We start from the raw sequence: 18,934 nt of genomic DNA, 5'->3' as shown, positions 1-18,934 counted from the left end.
TACTGTGCAATGGGCAAGGCTAGAATCCATGAACCAAGCTGCAAAGATCTCAAACTAAATAAGGCGGAAAGATTTGGAAAAACAAAAGAAAGAAATTCCAGCCCTGAAAAACAATTACTTATAAACAGGAAATATTGACAGTATCAAAAATTCTGAAATAAAAGTATTCAAAGGATAGGGACTTAAGGAATGTGTGTGTAGTGTGGGGCAAAATTCTACAGATTATGCCTCTGAGTTGAAAAATCAAAGAAAAGTATTTATATTAATTCAGCGCAAGAGATATGAACCACAGAAGAAGCGGCTTGTGTGGTTAAGAGCACTTGCTTCTGAGTATCAAGGTTCAGTGCTGAGGCTGCTGTCAACTGTAAGAAGAATAAGATTTGCCAGAACTTTTGAATTTTCAAACTATATGTTTCTTAAAAATATATTAAGAATACAAAACAGAAAATAGTGTGTTAAGTAGAAAAAGCATTAAGTCAAAATTGAAGAACCTCAAGTTCTAGCACTAACAAATTATAAACTTTGAGCATAGCGCCACTGTAGGTATTCATTTTCTCACTTGTGAGCTGAAATATTGGACTAGGTGATTCATGAAGGATCTTCTATTCTAAGATTATAAAACAGTAGAAAAATATATACCAATTATTATATTTTATTAAAGATTTTATTTATTTATTTATTTATTTATTTATTTATTTATTTAAGAGAGAGAGCGAGAGAGAGTGAGAGAGAGCATGAGTCAGGAGTGGGCAAAGGAGAAGGGACAATCAGATTCCCCATGAGTATGGAGCCCTACATGGGGCTCCATTCCAAGACCTTGAGACCATGACCTGAGCTGGAGTCAGATGCTTAAGCTACTAAGCCATCCAGGCACCCCTATCTATTTTAAAGAAATAATGTATTTTTAGGATTTTTGAAAAACACAGTAGTCACTGGAATGCTTGAAGATTAAATGAAAAAAAAAAGTGGGATAGTAAAAATGTAGTGTTCAACATGTGTCAAACTTTGCAACATAATTCAAACAAGGAACAACTCTTAGGATGCCAGGCTTATAGATATTCCCGTTGTTATAATCATGTACTATAGTGTGGCTTTACCAAGGAAAGTACTGCCAAATATGTTTTGACACATTTATTCAATCACTTGGAAAGTAAATGGCTAAAGGACATCAGACTTAGGGCATTAGTATATTTAAAAATATTATTTTAGAAAATTAGAACTGAATTTGTCTTGCAACTATAGTTACCATCAAATGGCTTGAAGTCAGTTGGAAAATTCTTATATCCAACAATGATAGATATATCCAACTTTGAAAGGTGATTAGACTGGTATAAAGACTTTATAGTCTTCATTAATGATTAAAAAAATAATACAGTGAATATGATACCACTGGGTGGTTAGTATGTCTTACAGTAGTTCACTACTTCCTAAACATTTATAAAATGGACTTAGAGTTTATAATTTTGTGCATGAAAAGAATAATAAAGGGATTTATTTTTTTTCCCTGGGGTGCCTGGGTGGGCTCAGTTGGTTGAGTGTCAGACTCTTGATTTCAGCTCAGGTCATGATCTCAGGGTCCTGAGATCGAGCCCTGCATCAGGCTCCACACTATGCTTGAGATTCTCTCTCTCCATCTCCCTTTGTCCCTCCTCCTGTGTGTTCTCTTTCTGTCTTTCTCAAATAAATAGATCAACAAAATCTTAAAATCATTTTATTCTTTAGGGAAAAAGTAAAATTTGAATGATAGGCACAAAAACCCCTCTACATTAATGGTTTAGGTAACTACAGTTTACATCAGAGAAATGCAATATAATTATTTTAAATTGTAAGGGATGGGGTGGGGAGTAACCATTTTAGAGCTATAGTGTGAGATAAAACACTATTCTGAGATAAGTATATTATAGCAGTGGGGCAGGGTGTGGGATCACATCAACTTTACCAGAACAGATGATTAATGAAAGTTTGGAGAAATGGGTGGAAGTCATATTTACAGAGGGCTTTGTATATTGCCAAATTTTACCACTTTACCTTTTTACCGCTTTATCTCATGGGTGAAGAAGGATGTAGAAGAGATAAAATATGAAAAAGGTTTTAAGACTATTAATGTGGTAGTTGTGTGGAGGAAGAAAATGATACAAGTTAACAGATGACTTCAGGTTCCCATGTATCTGGGTTGGATCCCTGGCTCGGTATGGCCACCAGCAAGGTACTTAAACACTTTATGTTCCCAGATTTCTCATAGTAGTATATGAAAATTAAAAAAATATTTTTATATAATGCATTTGGCATAGTACTTGGCTTAATGATTAAATACTAAAAAAATGTTTTGCAAACAAAGAAAAGTGGGTAAGAGGCCAACATTTGAGAGTTTGAGAGATCATTAATATAGCTTAAGGAAAAGTCCATGAAAATAAAAATAAGGAATGAATAAAAGAATTAATAGGCCTTAAAGACTAAAAAAAGGGGTGAAAAAGAATGAGGAGTCACTGTTGACTTGAAAGCTTGGTGTCTGAGTAACTAGAAGAACCAGAGCTAAACTTCTCAGAAATGTGAACTCCAATGAAGGGGAAGAAGGTGCTGGGAACCAGAAGGAGAATATGAGCTCTATTTTAACTGCTTTGGGTGTGAGGTGACAATGAGACTTACAGCTTAAAAAAATGTCTAACAGGTGACTGAAGACATATCCCCCTCTAACCACTACCTGGAGGCATATTTAGATTCAGCTCCCATTTGTGTTCTTGTATGTATGGTCTCCTCTCAGTAATTTCAACCAATTCCAGTTTCAACTTGTTATGCTCTTAAAGTCTGAGGCCTACTGGAAATTTCTACTTCAATGTCTTATAAATACCTCAAACTCATTTTGTCCCAAATCAAAACTGTGTTTATCCCTAAAAAGGCATCTCTTGGGGAGCCTGGGTAGCACAATTGGTTAAGTGTCTGACTCTTGGTTTTGGCTCAGGTCATTATCTTAGGGTCCTGAGATCCCACTGCAAAGACTCTTTTACTCCTCCCCTCAACCCCCCGACTTGCTTGCATACACAAACTCTCTCTCTCTCTCTCTCTCAAATAAATCTTTAAAAAAATAAAAATGACAGAGGCATCTCTTATTGACTTATCTGATTCTGTTAACAGTACCTTCAAGATCACCCAGCGTAGGTAACTTGGAGTAATCATTTATGTATTCTCCCTTACTGGCAAAATCTTGTTAAATTGGTATTGTATGAAAGAGAGGTCAGAAAAGGATGAGAAGGTCCTAGTGACCAATACAATACATTTATGGTTGAGATATTGCTGTGCATTTTGTGGCATCTAATCATGATATTCCACTAACTGTTGACATATATCAAACCGTATTAAAAATAACCTTTCTTCATCAAAAGATGAAATTAACAGAGTCAAGCAATCTAGAGAGTGGGAGAATTTATTTGTCGCACATATATCTGACAAAGGAATTCTATCCAGAATGTGTAAGAAATTCATCACTTTACAAAAGAGGACATCCAAATGGCAAAAAAAGAAAAACATATAACTCTACTAATTATGTTAAGAAAATACAAATAGAACCCATGAGAACAAGCTATTGTATACTCATCAGAATAATATAACATAAAGATAGAAAATGCCAAGTACTGGTAAGGGTATGGAACAGCTGGAATTCATACACTGCTAAGTGAGCATTAATTGCTGCAACTACTTCAGAAAACTGGTATTATCTAGTACCGCTACATATTACACATGACCCAGAAATTCCATTCACAGATACATATCCAATGGAAATTTTATGTGTGTTCACAAAAAGGTGTATACACAAAAGTCCATAGCAGAATTATATGTTATTATTCCAAACTGAAAAATACCCAAATGTCCACCAACAGTTGAACGGGTGAATAACTATGGTACATCTATGCGATAGAACACTACACTGCAACGAGAAGGGCCAATATTCAAAAACGTGGATAAATATCACCATCATGGTGTTGAGTTAAATAAGCCAGACACAAAGGGATATCGTGGATAATTTGTACTTATGCAAAATATGAAAGCCATTGAAAAAAATCCACGCTGTATAAGAAGCAGTAGGATGGGTAGAGGTGGAGATAGACAGTGGAATCTTCTGGGGGTATTCTCTTCCTTGATAAGGGTGCTGGTTTGTGAAAATTATGATAGTTTATATACACTTGAGAGTAACATAAGATACGTATGCTTTTTAGTTTGTATACTATATTTCAGAGTCCTGTAAATTTTGTCACTTCGCTATTTCTCTCCTTTGTTACCTCCTTATCATCCAGTGCTCACCTTTGTTCTTTAGAGAGCCGAGTGGAGGGAGGGGCAGAGGAAGAGAGAGAATCCTAAGCAGTCTCCCCACTGAGAGCAGAGCCTGACAGGGCGCTGTATCCCAGGACCCTGAGACCATGACCTGAGCAGAACCGGCTGAGCCACCAGGTACCCCTAGTGTTCACCTTTTTATTTCAGATTCTTATTACCTTCATCTAAACAATTGTTAGTTTTCTACACCTATTTCCCTTTCAATGCATTTTAATTACCCTCGGCATATTTGTCTCTCAAAAGCAGAGTCTGGATATCCCTAACAGGCTTTCAGGGCCTTCATACATTATTTCTAAAAATTTTCTCACCCACTTTGGCTTAAACAGAATAAACGGAGATTTCCTATTAACCTAAATATGATTTTCTGCCCTTCTGACCTCATGCTAATCTTCTTGAAAAAGTTTTTATCAACCTCTCTGTTGAAACTCTACTTTCTTCTCATCCCAATTCAAACATCCAGTCCGCATCCAACTGCTCTTGGTCACTGCCTTACCCCCAATTTCGGAATCTGATCTCTCCTTTTAAGAGTCCTTTAACAATTATTGCACACTTTCTCAGATGGTTTGAATTATCTTTACTTTTTTTTTTCTTCTTATCCTACCCGTTTTTATTCTAACCATCGGTGAAATAATAGGTTTGTGTCACTTCTCTTTCCACCGCTTAATTCACTTGGTCATTGAGTTTGCACACAATGGTTGATCACTAAACACTTTAAAACTTATGGAATCATGAAATGTAAAAAATGGTTGCTCTCAGCTTTTAATTTAACATCCTTCAATAACTTATAATATCTGCTTATTTATGTTTATCAATCATGAGATGATCTTGGATCACTTGATTTTACTAGGTAATTTGCCTTTTATCAAAGGTGTTCCACTCTGCATTCTTCCAGAAAATGAAACCAAAGAGAAATTTATTACGACTCATCATGCTGTAAAAAAAAGAAACAACAACTAAATAATGATATATACAATTTTTTAATCACAATCATAGAAAAACACTTGCAGTAAAGGTAGCTTTAAAATGCCAAAGCTGAAGCTGCCTCGTTATTCAACGTTACTCGGAATTTGAAACCACTGTTAGCTAGTTACATTATACTGCTGTTGTTTTGTCTTACAGTGTTGAATTGATGTCTTTGATGATACGGAGTTAATATTTTTGACACATTTTCTCTATGCATGAAATTTGGACCATCTCAAATGAACCAAAATTTAACTGGTTTAACTAGAAGAACATGAAGGAAAAAGAAAAGCTGATATTTTCTTTTAGCTTGCTCTTTGACTAAAATGAAAGACTGAGGTGAATGGGCAGGTCGGGTAGACTGATTAGAAAAAGAAATGAAAGAAAAGATTCCTCTTGCTAGCTTCCAAATTTCTGTCACATCCTGTGATATCACATTATATCTTTACAAATATCTATCGGTGACTTGCCCACAGCCACACAGTGTGCAAGTGGCAAAGCTGTGGTGGGACTCAGCAGAATTTGCAAAAGGAGCAGCTTCCTTTTTTTTTTTTTTTTTTTTTTTTTTTTTTTTTTTTTTTATTGGTGTTCAATTTACTAACATACAGAATAACACCCAGTGCCCGTCACCCATTCACTCCCACCCCCCGCCCCCCTCCCCTTCCACCACCCCCAGTTCGTTTCCCAGAGTTAGCAGTCTTTACATTCTGTCACCCTTTCTGATATTTCCCACACATTTCTTCTCCCTTCCCTTATTTTCCCTTTCACTATTATTTATATTCCCCAAATGAATGAGAACATATAATGTTTGTCCTTCTCCGACTGACTTACTTCACTCAGCATAATACCCTCCAGTTCCATCCACGTTGAAGCAAATGGTGGGTATTTGTCATTTCTAATAGCTGAGTAATATTCCATTGTATACATAAACCACATCTTCTTTATCCATTCATCTTTCGTTGGACACCGAGGCTCCTTCCACAGTTTGGCTATCGTGGCCATTGCTGCTAGAAACATCGGGGTGCAGGTGTCCCGGCGTTTCATTGCATTTGTATCTTTGGGGTAAATCCCCAACAGTGCAATTGCTGGGTCGTAGGGCAGGTCTATTTTTAACTGTTTGAGGAACCTCCACACAGTTTTCCAGAGTGGCTGCACCAGTTCACATTCCCACCAACAGTGTAGGAGGGTTCCCTTTTCTCCGCATCCTCTCCAACATTTGTTGTTTCCTGCCTTGTTAATTTTCCCCATTCTCACTGGTGTGAGGTGGTATCTCATTGTAGTTTTGATTTGTATTTCCCTGATGGCAAGTGATGCAGAGCATTTTCTCATATGCATGTTGGCCATGTCTATGTCTTCCTCTGTGAGATTTCTGTTCATGTCTTTTGCCCATTTCATGATTGGATTGTTTGTTTCTTTGGTGTTGAGTTTAATAAGTTCTTTATAGATCTTGGAAACTAGCCCTTTATCTGATATGTCATTTGCAAATATCTTCTCCCATTCTGTAGGTTGTCTTTGAGTTTTGTTGACTGTATCCTTTGCTGTGCAAAAGCTTCTTATCTTGATGAAGTCCCAATAGTTCATTTTTGCTTTTGTTTCTTTTGCCTTTGTGGATGTATCTTGCAAGAAGTTACTATGGCCGAGTTCAAAAAGGGTGTTGCCTGTGTTCTTCTCTAGGATTTTGATGGAATCTTGTCTCACATTTAGATCTTTCATCCATTTTGAGTTTATCTTTGTGTATGGTGAAAGAGAGTGGTCTAGTTTCATTCTTCTGCATGTGGATGTCCAATTTTCCCAGCACCATTTATTGAAGAGACTGTCTTTCTTCCAATGGATAGTCTTTCCTCCTTTATCGAATATTAGTTGCCCATAAAGTTCAGGGTCCACTTCTGGATTCTCTATTCTGTTCCACTGATCTATGTGTCTGTTTTTGTGCCAGTACCACACTGTCTTGATGACCACAGCTTTGTAGTACAACCTGAAATCTGGCATTGTGATGCCCCCAGATATGGTTTTCTTTTTTAAAATTCCCCTGGCTATTCGGGGTCTTTTCTGATTCCACACAAATCTTAAAATAATTTGTTCTAACTCTCTGAAGAAAGTCCATGGTATTTTGATAGGGATTGCATTAAACGTGTATATTGCCCTGGGTAACATTGACATTTTCACAATATTAATTCTGCCAATCCATGAGCATGGAATATTTTTCCATCTCTTTGTGTCTTCCTCAATTTCTTTCAGAAGTGTTCTATAGTTTTGAGGGTATAGATCCTTTACATCTTTGGTGAGGTTTATTCCTAGGTATCTTATGCTTTTGGGTGCAATTGTAAATGGGATTGACTCCTTAATTTCTCTTTCTTCAGTCTCATTGTTAGTGTATAGAAATGCCACTGACTTCTGGGCATTGATTTTGTATCCTGCCACGCTACCGAATTGCTGTATGAGTTCTAGCAATCTTGGGGTGGAGACTTTTGGGTTTTCTATGTAGAGTATCATGTCATCGGCGAAGAGGGAGAGTTTGACTTCTTCTTTGCCAATTTGGATGCCTTTAATGTCTTTTTGTTGTCTGATTGCTGAGGCTAGGACTTCCAGTACTATGTTGAATAGCAGTGGTGAGAGTGGACATCCCTGTCTTGTTCCTGATCTTAGGGGAAAGGCTCCCAGTGCTTCCCCATTGAGAATGATATTTGCTGTGGGCTTTTCATAGATGGCTTTTAAGATGTCGAGGAATGTTCCCTCTATCCCTACACTCTGAAGAGTTTTAATCAGGAATGGATGCTGTATTTTGTCAAATGCTTTCTCTGCATCCAATGAGAGGATCATATGGTTCTTGGTTTTTCTCTTGCTGATATGATGAATCACATTGATTGTTTTACGGGTGTTGAACCAGCCTTGTGTCCCAGGGATAAATCCTACTTGGTCATGGTGAATAATTTTCTTAATGTATTGTTGGATCCTATTGGCCAGTATCTTGTTGAGAATTTTTGCATCTATGTTCATCAGGGATATTGGTCTGTAATTCTCCTTTTTGGCGGGGTCTTTGTCTGGCTTTGGAATTAAGGTGATGCTGGCTTCATAGAACGAATTTGGAAGTACTCCATCTCTTTCTATCTTTCCAAACAGCTTTAGGAGAATAGGTATGATTTCTTCTTTAAACGTTTGATAAAATTCTCCTGGGAAGCCATCTGGCCCTGGACTCTTGTGTCTTGGGAGGTTTTTGATGACTGCTTCAATTTCCTCCCTGGTTATTGGCCTGTTCAGGTTTTCTATTTCTTCCTGTTCCAGTTTGGTAGTTTGTGGCTTTCCAGGAATGCATCCATTTCTTCTAGATTGCCTAATTTATTGGCGTATAGCTGTTCATAATATGTTTTTAAAATCGTTTGTATTTCCTTGGTGTTGGTAGTGATCTCTCCTTTCTCATTCATGATTTTATTAATTTGAGTCTTCTCTCTCTTCTTTTTAATAAGGCTGGCTAATGGTTTATCTATCTTATTAATTCTTTCAAAGAACCAACTCCTGGTTCTGTTGATCTGTTCCACAGTTCTTCTGGTCTCGATTTCGTTGAGTTCTGCTCGAATCTTTATTAACTCCCTTCTTCTCTTGGGTGTAGGATCTATTTGCTGTTTTTTCTCTAGCTCCTTTATGTGTAAGGTTAGCTTTTGTATTTGAGTTCTTTCCAGTTTTTGAATGGATGCTTGTATTGCGATGTATTTCCCCCTTAGGACTGCTTTTGCTGCATCCCAAAGATTTTGAACGGTTGTATCTTCATTCTCATTAGTTTCCATGAATCTTTTTAATTCTTCCTTAATTTCCTGGTTGACCCTTTTATCTTTTAGCAGGATGGTCCTTAACCTCCATGTGTTTGAGGTCCTTCCAAACTTCTTGTTGTGATTTAGTTCTAATTTCAGGGCATTATGGTCCGAGAATATGCAGGGGACAATCCCAGTCTTTTGGTATCGGTTCAGACCCGATTTGTGACCCAATATGTGGTCTATTCTGGAGAAAGTTCCATGTGCGCTTGAGAAGAATGTGTATTCAGTTGAGTTTGGATGTAAAGTTCTGTAGATATCTGTGAAATCCATCTGGTCCAGTGTATCATTTAAAGCTCTCGTTTCTTTGGAGATGTTTTGCTTAGAAGACCTATCGAGTATAGAAAGAGCTAGATTGAAGTCACCAAGTATAAGTGTATTATTATCTAAGTATTTCTTCACTTTGGTTAATAATTGATTTATATATTTGGCAGCTCCCACATTCGGAGCATATATATTGAGGATTGTTAAGTCCTCTTGTTGAATAGATCCTTTAAGTATGATATAGTGTCCCTCTTCATCTCTCACTACAGTCTTTGGGGTAAATTTTAGTTTATCTGATATAAGGATGGCTACCCCTGCTTTCTTTTGAGGACCATTCGAATGGTAAATGGTTCTCCAACCTTTTATTTTCAGGCTGTAGGTGTCCTTCTGTCTAAAATGAGTCTCTTGTAGACAGCAAATAGATGGGTCCTGCTTTTTTATCCAGTCTGAAACCCTGCGCCTTTTGATGGGGTCATTAAGCCCGTTCACATTCAGAGTTACTATTGAGAGATATGAGTTTAGTGTCATCATGATATCTATTCAGTCTTTGTTTTTGTGGACTGTTCCACTGAACTTCTTCTTAAAGGGGAATTTTAAGAGGCCCCCTTAAAATTTCTTGCAGAGCTGGTTTGGAGGTCACATATTCTTTTAGTTGCTGCCTGTCTTGGAAGCTCTTTATCTCTCCTTCCATTTTGAATGAGAGCCTTGCTGGATAAAGTATTCTTGGTTGCATGTTCTTCTCATTTAGGACCCTGAATATATCCTGCCAGCCCTTTCTGGCCTGCCAGGTCTCTGTGGAGAGGTCTGCTGTTACCCTAATACTCCTCCCCATAAAAGTCAGGGATTTCTTGTCTCTTGCTGCTTTAAGGATCTTCTCCTTATCTTTGGAATTTGCAAGCTTCACAATTAAATGTCGAGGTGTTGAACGGTTTTTATTGATTTTAGGGGGGGATCTCTCTATTTCCTGGATCTGAATGCCTGTTTCCCTTCCCAGATTAGGAAAGTTTTCAGCTAGAATTTGTTCAAATACATATTCTGGCCCTCTGTCCCTTTCGGCGCCCTCGGGAACCCCAATTAAACGTAGGTTTTTCTTCCTCAGGCTGTCGTTTATTTCCCTTAATCTATCTTCATGGTCTTTTAATTGTTTGTCTCTTTTTTCCTCAGTTTCCCTCTTTGCTATCAACTTGTCTTCTAGGTCACTCACTCGTTCTTCCACCTCGTTAACCCTCGTCGTTAGGACTTCTAGTTTGGATTGCATCTCATTCAATTGATTTTTAATTTCTGCCTGATTAGCTCTAAATTCTGCAGTCATGAAGTCTCTTGAGTCCTTTATACTTTTTTCTAGAGCCACCAGTAGCTGTATAATAGTGCTTCTGAATTGGCTTTCTGACATTGAATTGTAATCCAGATTTTGTAACTCTGTGGGAGAGAGGACTGTTTCTGATTCTTTCTTTTGAGGTGAGGTTTTCCTTCTAGTCATTTTGCTCAGTGCAGAGTGTCCAAAAGCAAGTTGTATTGGGAAAAAGAGAAAAAGAGAGGAGAGAAAGAAGGAAAGAAAAGAGAAAGAGAAAAAAAAAGGGAAGAAAAAGAAAAAAAAAAAAGAAGAAAAAGAGAAAGAAAAAGAAAGGAGAAAAAAAGGGGGTGGGGGAAGGAAACAAATTTAAAAGCAAAACAAAACAAAAACAAAAACAAAAACAAACAAACAAAAAAAGAACCACCGGGGAGTATCTTCTGATTCTGTGTACTTTAAGCCCCTTGGCTTCTCCTGGAAGTTGTCCGTCTAGCTGGTCTTCTGGGGGAGGGGCCTGTTGTGCTGATTTTCAGGTGTTAGCACTTGGGGGAGCTGCTGTGCCCCTGCCTGGTGCAGGGCTCAGTGGGGGTTGTTTGCCCCGTGAGGCCGCAGGAGGAACAGCCCCAGTGGCGGGGCAGCTCTGGAAACCTGGATTCAGCTCCGGCAGGAACTCCGTCTGCAGGGCCTGGAGGCTCCGGGGCGGGGCCGCTGATCTGCTCAGCTCCGGGCAGGAGCGTCCTCGCTGTCCTGGGCCCTCCCGGCCTCTGCCTGTCCCGGGGGAGGCCGGATCCTGGGCTGTGTCCCGGCGCCCTGTGCTCCGGAGCCTGCGCTGTTGGATTCGCGCTCCCGGGCCGCGCAGCCCCCTCCGCGGAGCCGCCGCCCGAGCCCCTCCGAGCTGCTCCTGGAACCGCGCAGGCCCCTCCGCACGGAGCCTCTTCCTCTGCCCGAGCCCCCCGAGCTGCTCCCGGGGCCGCGCAGCCCCCTCCGCGGAGCCGCCGCCCGAGCCCCTTCAGCTGCTCCGGGTCCCGCCGGGTCCCGCCGTGCGCGCTGCAGCCCTTAGGGAGCTCGGCGCACTCTCCTGGGTGCGCAGTTGCTGTTACTGACCCGGGGAGCCCGAGGGCATCCCCTTCCTTCTGGGTCCTGCTCCAACTCCCCGCGAGCCCCTTTCCGCCCGGGAAGGTCGGTGCAGCTCCTGCTCCTCCGGGACGGGGCTCTCCTGTCCTGGGGACACTCGCCCCGGCCTCAGCCCGGCTCCTCGCGGGGCCCCTCCCCCTTGGAGGCCTTTGTTCCTTTATTTCTTTTTCCCCGTCTTCCTACCTTGATAGATGCGCGAACTCTTCTCACTGTTGCATTCCAGCTGGTCTCTCTTTAAATCTCAGGCCGAATTCATAGATTTTCAGGATAATTTGAAGGTTTTCTAGGTAGTTTGGTGGAGACAGGTGATTTGGAGACCCTACTCTTCCGCCATCTTGCTCCCAATCAGGAGCAGCTTCCTTTCAGAAGAGTACTAAGCAACAGGAGATAGCCAATAGGGATTCTCTTCTAAGTCTCTTATTAGTTTTGGTTTTTGGTTTTTGGGTTGTTTTTGTTTTTGTTTTCCCATTGGAAGGGCTCTTTATTGGCAGCCAGACTAGCAGGCCAGAGGAGCACTGAGGCTCCAGTTAGGCCAATCCTTGCTCTGGATGCAGGATCTTTGTGGGGGAATAGGGGAGTGCAAGGGGGCTTCAGACCTCAGAATGGTCCTTGGCTCACACAGCACTGTGCAAATACAATCTAAAAACTTCCTGAGTGTCTCTGTCTGGAAACCAGTCAGCCCAACAGGTTCCACAACCACCTTCTTTTTGATCACTGGGTAACACCAAAAATGCTGATAGAGGAGTGGTTCTGAGTCCACCCAGACTAGATTCTTGACACTGTCATTAGAAGCCAGGTCTGTGGTGTTCAGCGGTCCACCAGGAACTGGAAGATGTGTCCATACAGTGCATCCAGTGCACTGTCCACTGAGTCCTCTATCAAATCAGAAAATTTGGGAGTGCCTAGGTGGTTCAGTAGGTGAAGCATCCAACTCCTAATTTCAGCTCAGGCCCTGAGATTGAGCCCCACATCAGGCATCGCACTCAGCAGGGAGTCTGCTTCTCTCTCCCTCTCCCTCTCATTTGCATGTGCTCTCTCTCTCTCTCTAAAGTAAATAAATAAATCTCTTAAAAAATTAGAAAATTTATGGGATGCCTGGGTGGCTCAGGGGTTGAGCATCTCTGCCTTTTGCTCAGGGCATGATCCCAGGGTCCTGGGATCGAGTTCCACATCAGGCTCCCTGCATGGAGCCTGCTTCTCCCTCTGCCTGTGTCTCTGGCTCTCTCTCTCTCATGAAAGAATGAAATAAAATATTTGAAAAAAAAATTGCCACGACAATGGGTTTAGAACATTATCATCATTGTAACTCAAAATGACACCAGAAACATCTGATGCCCAAGCCTGTCCTGGTGTCATAGGCAAAGAAATTTCAATGAAACACTGAAAAATAATTGAAAGTGATTTTATATTTTTGTTGCTTTCCCTTAAAAACATCATAGTGGTTGCATTCATAGCATACAAATAAACTTCTAGGACTTCTCCCTCTCACCCCATATCTCCAATATCTCATAGACATTTTATCAAAAGATTAAGATTCTTTCCTCTCTACTTCGTTTCTAAAAATTATCTCACCCTCCGTCCAAAAATATCCTTTATCTTCCCCAACTCTTCCTAGTTTCCTCTTTCCATATCAATTCTTATCTCTGTTCTAAGTGAGTAGTTGTGGACTCCTTGCCAGGTGAAGCCTGGCATCCACATTATTCACATTATTCTCTTTCACTATTTACTTTAATGTGCCTAACTTAAACCCAGTAGCCACCAACACAGGATCCTTCCTACTGAGTGCAGAGCAGCAGGAGGTTGTGGATACTAATAGATTAATATCTTTCTCCTCAGTACAGCTACTATGACCAAAGCACTGCCTAGCTACTGTGGGAGATAAAAACAAAACCACCAAACTAAAGACAAGGACACTAATCAGTTTTAAGACTTGGCCTCTTTCTTAAGGAATATCCCAACTGGGAAATCACTCTGGAGATACTGCCCATTAAAGCAGCCTGTCTTTTGTTTTCTACATTATTTATTTATGCATTCTACTATTTCATTTCATGAGAGAACGTATAGACTAAGATAAATGTGCTAAATACAGTTGTTGCACAGGTTTTGACGTGAAAAACTGTGACAGGGAGAGATGAGATGGATGTGGATTGATTTAACCATGCATTAAACCTGAGGAGGGATAACTAGGGTCAGAAGGAGCAGAAAGATGGTGCTGTTAGAGGAGGAATAAGTAAATATAAAGGCAAGAGTACTGGGCACTTAGATGTCATGGACAACTGGGCAAGAATCAATCAAAAACTGATTCCAGGTAGTATCACTGAAAAAATGGAAAGTGGTAGGAGGAAGCAAATCTCGGAGGCAAAGAGGATAAGTTTGTCTTGTTAGACCTAGCGCATCTCCATTGAAGCATGTCGAGACTCTGGAAAGATGGGAAGACCAGTCGGGGATATTTGGACGCCACTCACTTAGCATTAACAGCAGAAGGAGAATAGACAAAGAAAAAAAAAACAAGATGAATGAAGTTATGGTGCATAATGTCCTACAGTTTTTCAGAATGAGATTTTGAACTGTTTTCACACTGAAGTGTTTTTTATAAATGTTCATTGGCACTAAGAGTGAGTGCCTTCATTTCTCTAAACCCCCGATTCTTCATACTTTTTGCTTTTTAAATTATTTTAGATAAATACTGAAGCATTTCTAATAAGCATTTTAAGGGTTTCTTTTTTGGCATAGAAATTGCTATTTTATTTAGATCTTTTTAAAGACTTAAACTTCTGTGCTGATGGAAACCTAGTCATGAGAGTTCATATGATCTGATACAGATTTTTAAAGAATATCCCTCTGGCTACTTTGTGAAGGATAAATGTGTGGCTATTAGATGATGTGCTAGAAATGAATTATAACAGTACAGGTATAACTGATAGCACTTTAGTCTGAGATGGCATCAGTGAGGATGGATGAAAATGATATAGCATAAACTGTGTCCCACCCAAATCCACATGTTGAAATCCTAATTGCCAGTATTTCAGGATGTGACTGTTTTTGGAGATAGGGCCTTTAAAGAGGTAAGTGAGTTAAGGTGAGGTGATATGGGTGAACCCTAATCCAATGTGACTAATGTCCTTATAGGAAGAGCAGCCTCAGACTCAGAGGCAAAAAAGAAACAAAGTGTGAAGACAAAGAAAGATGGTGGCCATCTGCAAGCCAAAGAGAGAGACAGAATGAAACTAACCGTGCTGACACCTTGGTCTTGGACTTTTGGCCTCCAGAATTGTGAGAAAATTAACTTCTCTTGTTTAAGTCACTTGGTCAGTGGTACTTTGCTATGGCAGCCCTAGTAAACAAATACTGAATGAATTCAAGATGTAAGTTGAATATAGAATTTCTAGGATTAGGAAATGGGTTGAATGTTGAAGAGGGTACATTTAGGGTATATATTTAGGATAAATTTCCCAGTTTGAGCAATTGCCTAAATGGTGTTATGATTATTACACCTCTACACTGAGCTATACAGGCACACCTCAGAGACATTGTGGGTTTGGCTCCAGAGCACCTCAATAAAGCAAATACTGTAATAAAGCAAGTCAAATGAATTTTTTGGCTTTCCAATGCATATAAAAGTTGTATTTCCACTATACTGTAGTCTCTTGAGTGTGCCATAGCATTGTATCTTAAAAAATGCACATATCTTAATTTTAAAATACTGCACTACTAAAAAATGCTAGCTATTATCTGAGCTTTCGGTGAGTCATAAGCACTGATCACAGATCACCATAACAAACATAACAATAATAATGCAAATGTTCGAAATATTGCTAGAATTACTGAAATGGATACAGAGACGTGAAGTGAGCAAATGCTGTTGAAAAAATGACACCGATAGGCTTGTTAGATGCTGTGTTGCTACAAACCTTCAATTTGTGAAAAATGCAATATCTGAAAAGCTCAATAAAGGGAAGTACAATAAAAAGAAATATGCCTGTAACTTCTCAAACTCCCTCAGCTATATTGATTCCAAAGCTACAATCTTAACCTCTATGTTCCTATATTCTTCACATTTAAAAAATGTTGCATTTAGAGCTATACAAATTTAAAGCAAAAATGAGCCACAGACATCATTTAACTGTGTTCCTTCATTCTATAGTTAGAAAACTAGGGCCAGCAAGAAATGATCAACCTCTCTATTTTAAAAGAATAATTCCAGCATATCTTTATATAATAAGAGGAATTGCAATAAGCATTCTACCTACTATTTACAGGGACAGAACAATTTTTCTCGGCTGATTAGAGGGACCCCTTTGAACACTGAAAATCAAAATCATTAGCATTTAAAATAATAGATTTAGCTAAACTTTTCTTCATCCAGTGATTTTGTTTAATAAAACACTACAAAGCATGAAACCGTACATGATTGGCATTAGCTGAATTTAAGTCCTGACTTACTTTTTCATTGTAGAAGACTAGTGGTTCCCATGCATCTGATCTTTTTCTTCCTTATATAATCTCACTGTCTTTCTCCCTTTTCCTTATCTGTACACCATTAAAAGATATGTACATACTCACAGACAAACATCTCAAAAAGTACATATGAGAAATGAATATCAATATCAAAGTCCTGTGGAACTCATTTAACTAAGGTGAAGATCAGAGAAAATCTTAAATCCTGGGAAAGAATGGGCAATGTTGAGAGGAGCAAAGATTAACTACCTCCCAACCCCTCCTCTGCCCAACACCAATAACATCATCACTGCCACCATTACCACCTCTTCTTCCACAAACAAACAAACAAACAAACAAAAAACCCACACCATATCTCAGTCTTAGAACTCAAATCTTCAGACATGACTATAAGGCGCCATGATAGGATGTGAGACAGAGCATGTAGAGTTATTATTCTTATGTTGTTTCCAGTAGAAATCGCATTGGATTGTTAATTTGGAAATCAGAATTCTAGTAATGAACAACATTAATCAGTCATCTGGCTTTAGTCAGCCCATAAGTATTTCTAATCCTCAATTCTTTTGTTTATAAAATGAGAGGAATTATTTCAAAAGGATACAGTTGAGTATTAAGGAAAGCCCTACTTAAGAATTAAACAGATTGACTCAAACCCCAGCTCTTATAGTGTTACCTGTTTAAGCTTCTCTGAACCTGTTTCATCACCTATAAAATGAGCCTTGCATTGTTTAAATAAGGTTATGTGGAAGGATTAAGTGGGATAACACATGTAAAGCACGGCTGCTGGGTAGAGTCTCAATAAATATTCATTCTATGAAAGTCTTCCCAAGCTTCATGACCTTAAATCTGATTTGAATGAACAATCAGAAGGTAAAAGAAAAGAGAAAGGCAGTACCACCTCTTTTGCTTTAGTAGTGGTGGTGATGGTGAAGGTGGTAAAACTTCTATTTGATTAATTGAGAAAATGTTTTTTGAATACTGGACATTTTGCTGGCATCAAGGTAGAAATGTGCTTATTATATAGTGTGTGATCTCAAGGAACTCACAGTCTCTTCAGGGAGACAAACATATAGTACACATAAAGCACTCTAGTGAGGTCAGTGATAAAGCTCAGTACGGGATATTACAAGCACATCCAGGAAACATGGCTTCCAAGCTTCAGGTCTGAAAAATTAAGGAATCTAGCATCACTCATCTCAATTTGCAAAGGATGTTTCTGGGATGTTGGGACAATTCTTGGGATGTGTTGATGCTTGGGTCTGTATTTGGAACCCTGAGTTAAGACAGTTTCGTCATTTGTAATTGTCAAAGATTTTATATTCATCTTTTATGAGGTCTTCTTAAAGACCATGTTACAATATCACTTTACAAATTACCTTGACAGATATAGGGCTCTGTTACACATAGGGGGGAAAGTGGCTTTAATTACCTCTGTACCACACTGCAAGGGGCTCTTATGCTGATTAAAGGGAAATAAATGCTGGAAGGCTTTGACCTCTACATGATATTAAGAGTGCAATTGTTACACAGAGGTGCAACTCTGAGAGCCATTTAAGCTGTGGTTCCTTCTCTAAGAGATCCTCCATTTTTGAATCTGTGTGTTCTGCAGCAGTTCATCCCTGATATGATAGCTTTTTGCTTTCTCCTTGATCCTCCTTGTTCTGGAAAGGGAGGGACTGAAAAGAAAAAAAAATATTTTTCCTAGCCTGTGTTACAAGATGTAGGAGATGTGTTGTGTTTTTAGAACAAATAAATATCTGGGCTGGTTAATTAGACAAATTGATACCATGAGATTCTTGAGATTGTTAAACTGGAAACCTAAAAGTTATAAAACATGTCTTGGTAAACAAATTAATGAAACATTTGAGTGGATGCATTCATGTAGAAAAACCCTGTCATAAAATATTCTGGGGATATTTTTATTTAAAGTGACATAAAATTCCTAAGGAGATAAGACTCTCATGACAGAAAAACCTGTGAATGTGTGTAGCAGAAATTTGCTAAGGTTTTCTTGTCGTAATACCTTCCAATCCAATTATTTAAAAATCTGTCATCCTTTTATAGTGTATGGGAGAGAGAGTGTGTGTGTATGTGTATGCACACATGAGCACGTCTATGGAGAGAGAGAGAAACCTGGGAAAGAAGAAATTCATCAGTTTTTGGTTATTGAGTGCCAACCACAGGGGCTCCACAGTAGAGAGAAAATCAATAGGAGATGCCCACTACCAGGGTGGTTAATTCCCAGTGGATTGATTTTTGTTGTGAAGTAATAAGAAATGCAACTTGAGCTTTTAGCATCCAGCATTTGTAGCTTTGTCAGAGGCTTCATAGAGTATCATCTCAGCTGAGACCAAGCAGAGCCTGCAGAGCTACAAGTCTCAGAAGCTGCACAGAACCTGGGATAGTGGGTTCGGCCACTGTTTTTTTTTTAAGATTTTATTTATTTATTCATGAGAGACACGCAGATAGAGAGAGAGGCAGAGACACAGGCAGAGAGAGAAGCAGGCTCCATGCAGAGAGACCAACGCAGGACTCGATCCCTGGTCTCCAGGATCAGGACCTGAGCCAAAGGCAGATGCTCAACCACTGAGCCATCCAGGCATCCTTCTGCCACTCTTTTTAAGTTAAGATACAATATATGTTAACAAGAGATAATAATTTGTCTCTCAAAATTATTATTCCCTCTACTTTGATG

General features: G+C 39.3%; 1 pseudogene; it reads left to right on the top strand.

Moving 5' to 3' along the window:
- The first annotated feature begins 3,213 nt into the window (after positions 1–3,213).
- LOC112665702 (U6atac minor spliceosomal RNA) lies at positions 3,214–3,325 on the top strand (annotated as a pseudogene).
- The last annotated feature ends 15,609 nt before the right edge of the window (positions 3,326–18,934 follow it).

The sequence above is a fragment of the Canis lupus genome, chromosome 27, assembly GCF_003254725.2.
Source record: "Canis lupus dingo isolate Sandy chromosome 27, ASM325472v2, whole genome shotgun sequence".
NCBI classification, from domain to species: domain Eukaryota; kingdom Metazoa; phylum Chordata; class Mammalia; order Carnivora; family Canidae; genus Canis; species Canis lupus.
The sequence above is the reverse complement of the archived record's forward strand: the minus strand, read 5'-3'. Positions and strand labels throughout refer to the sequence as shown.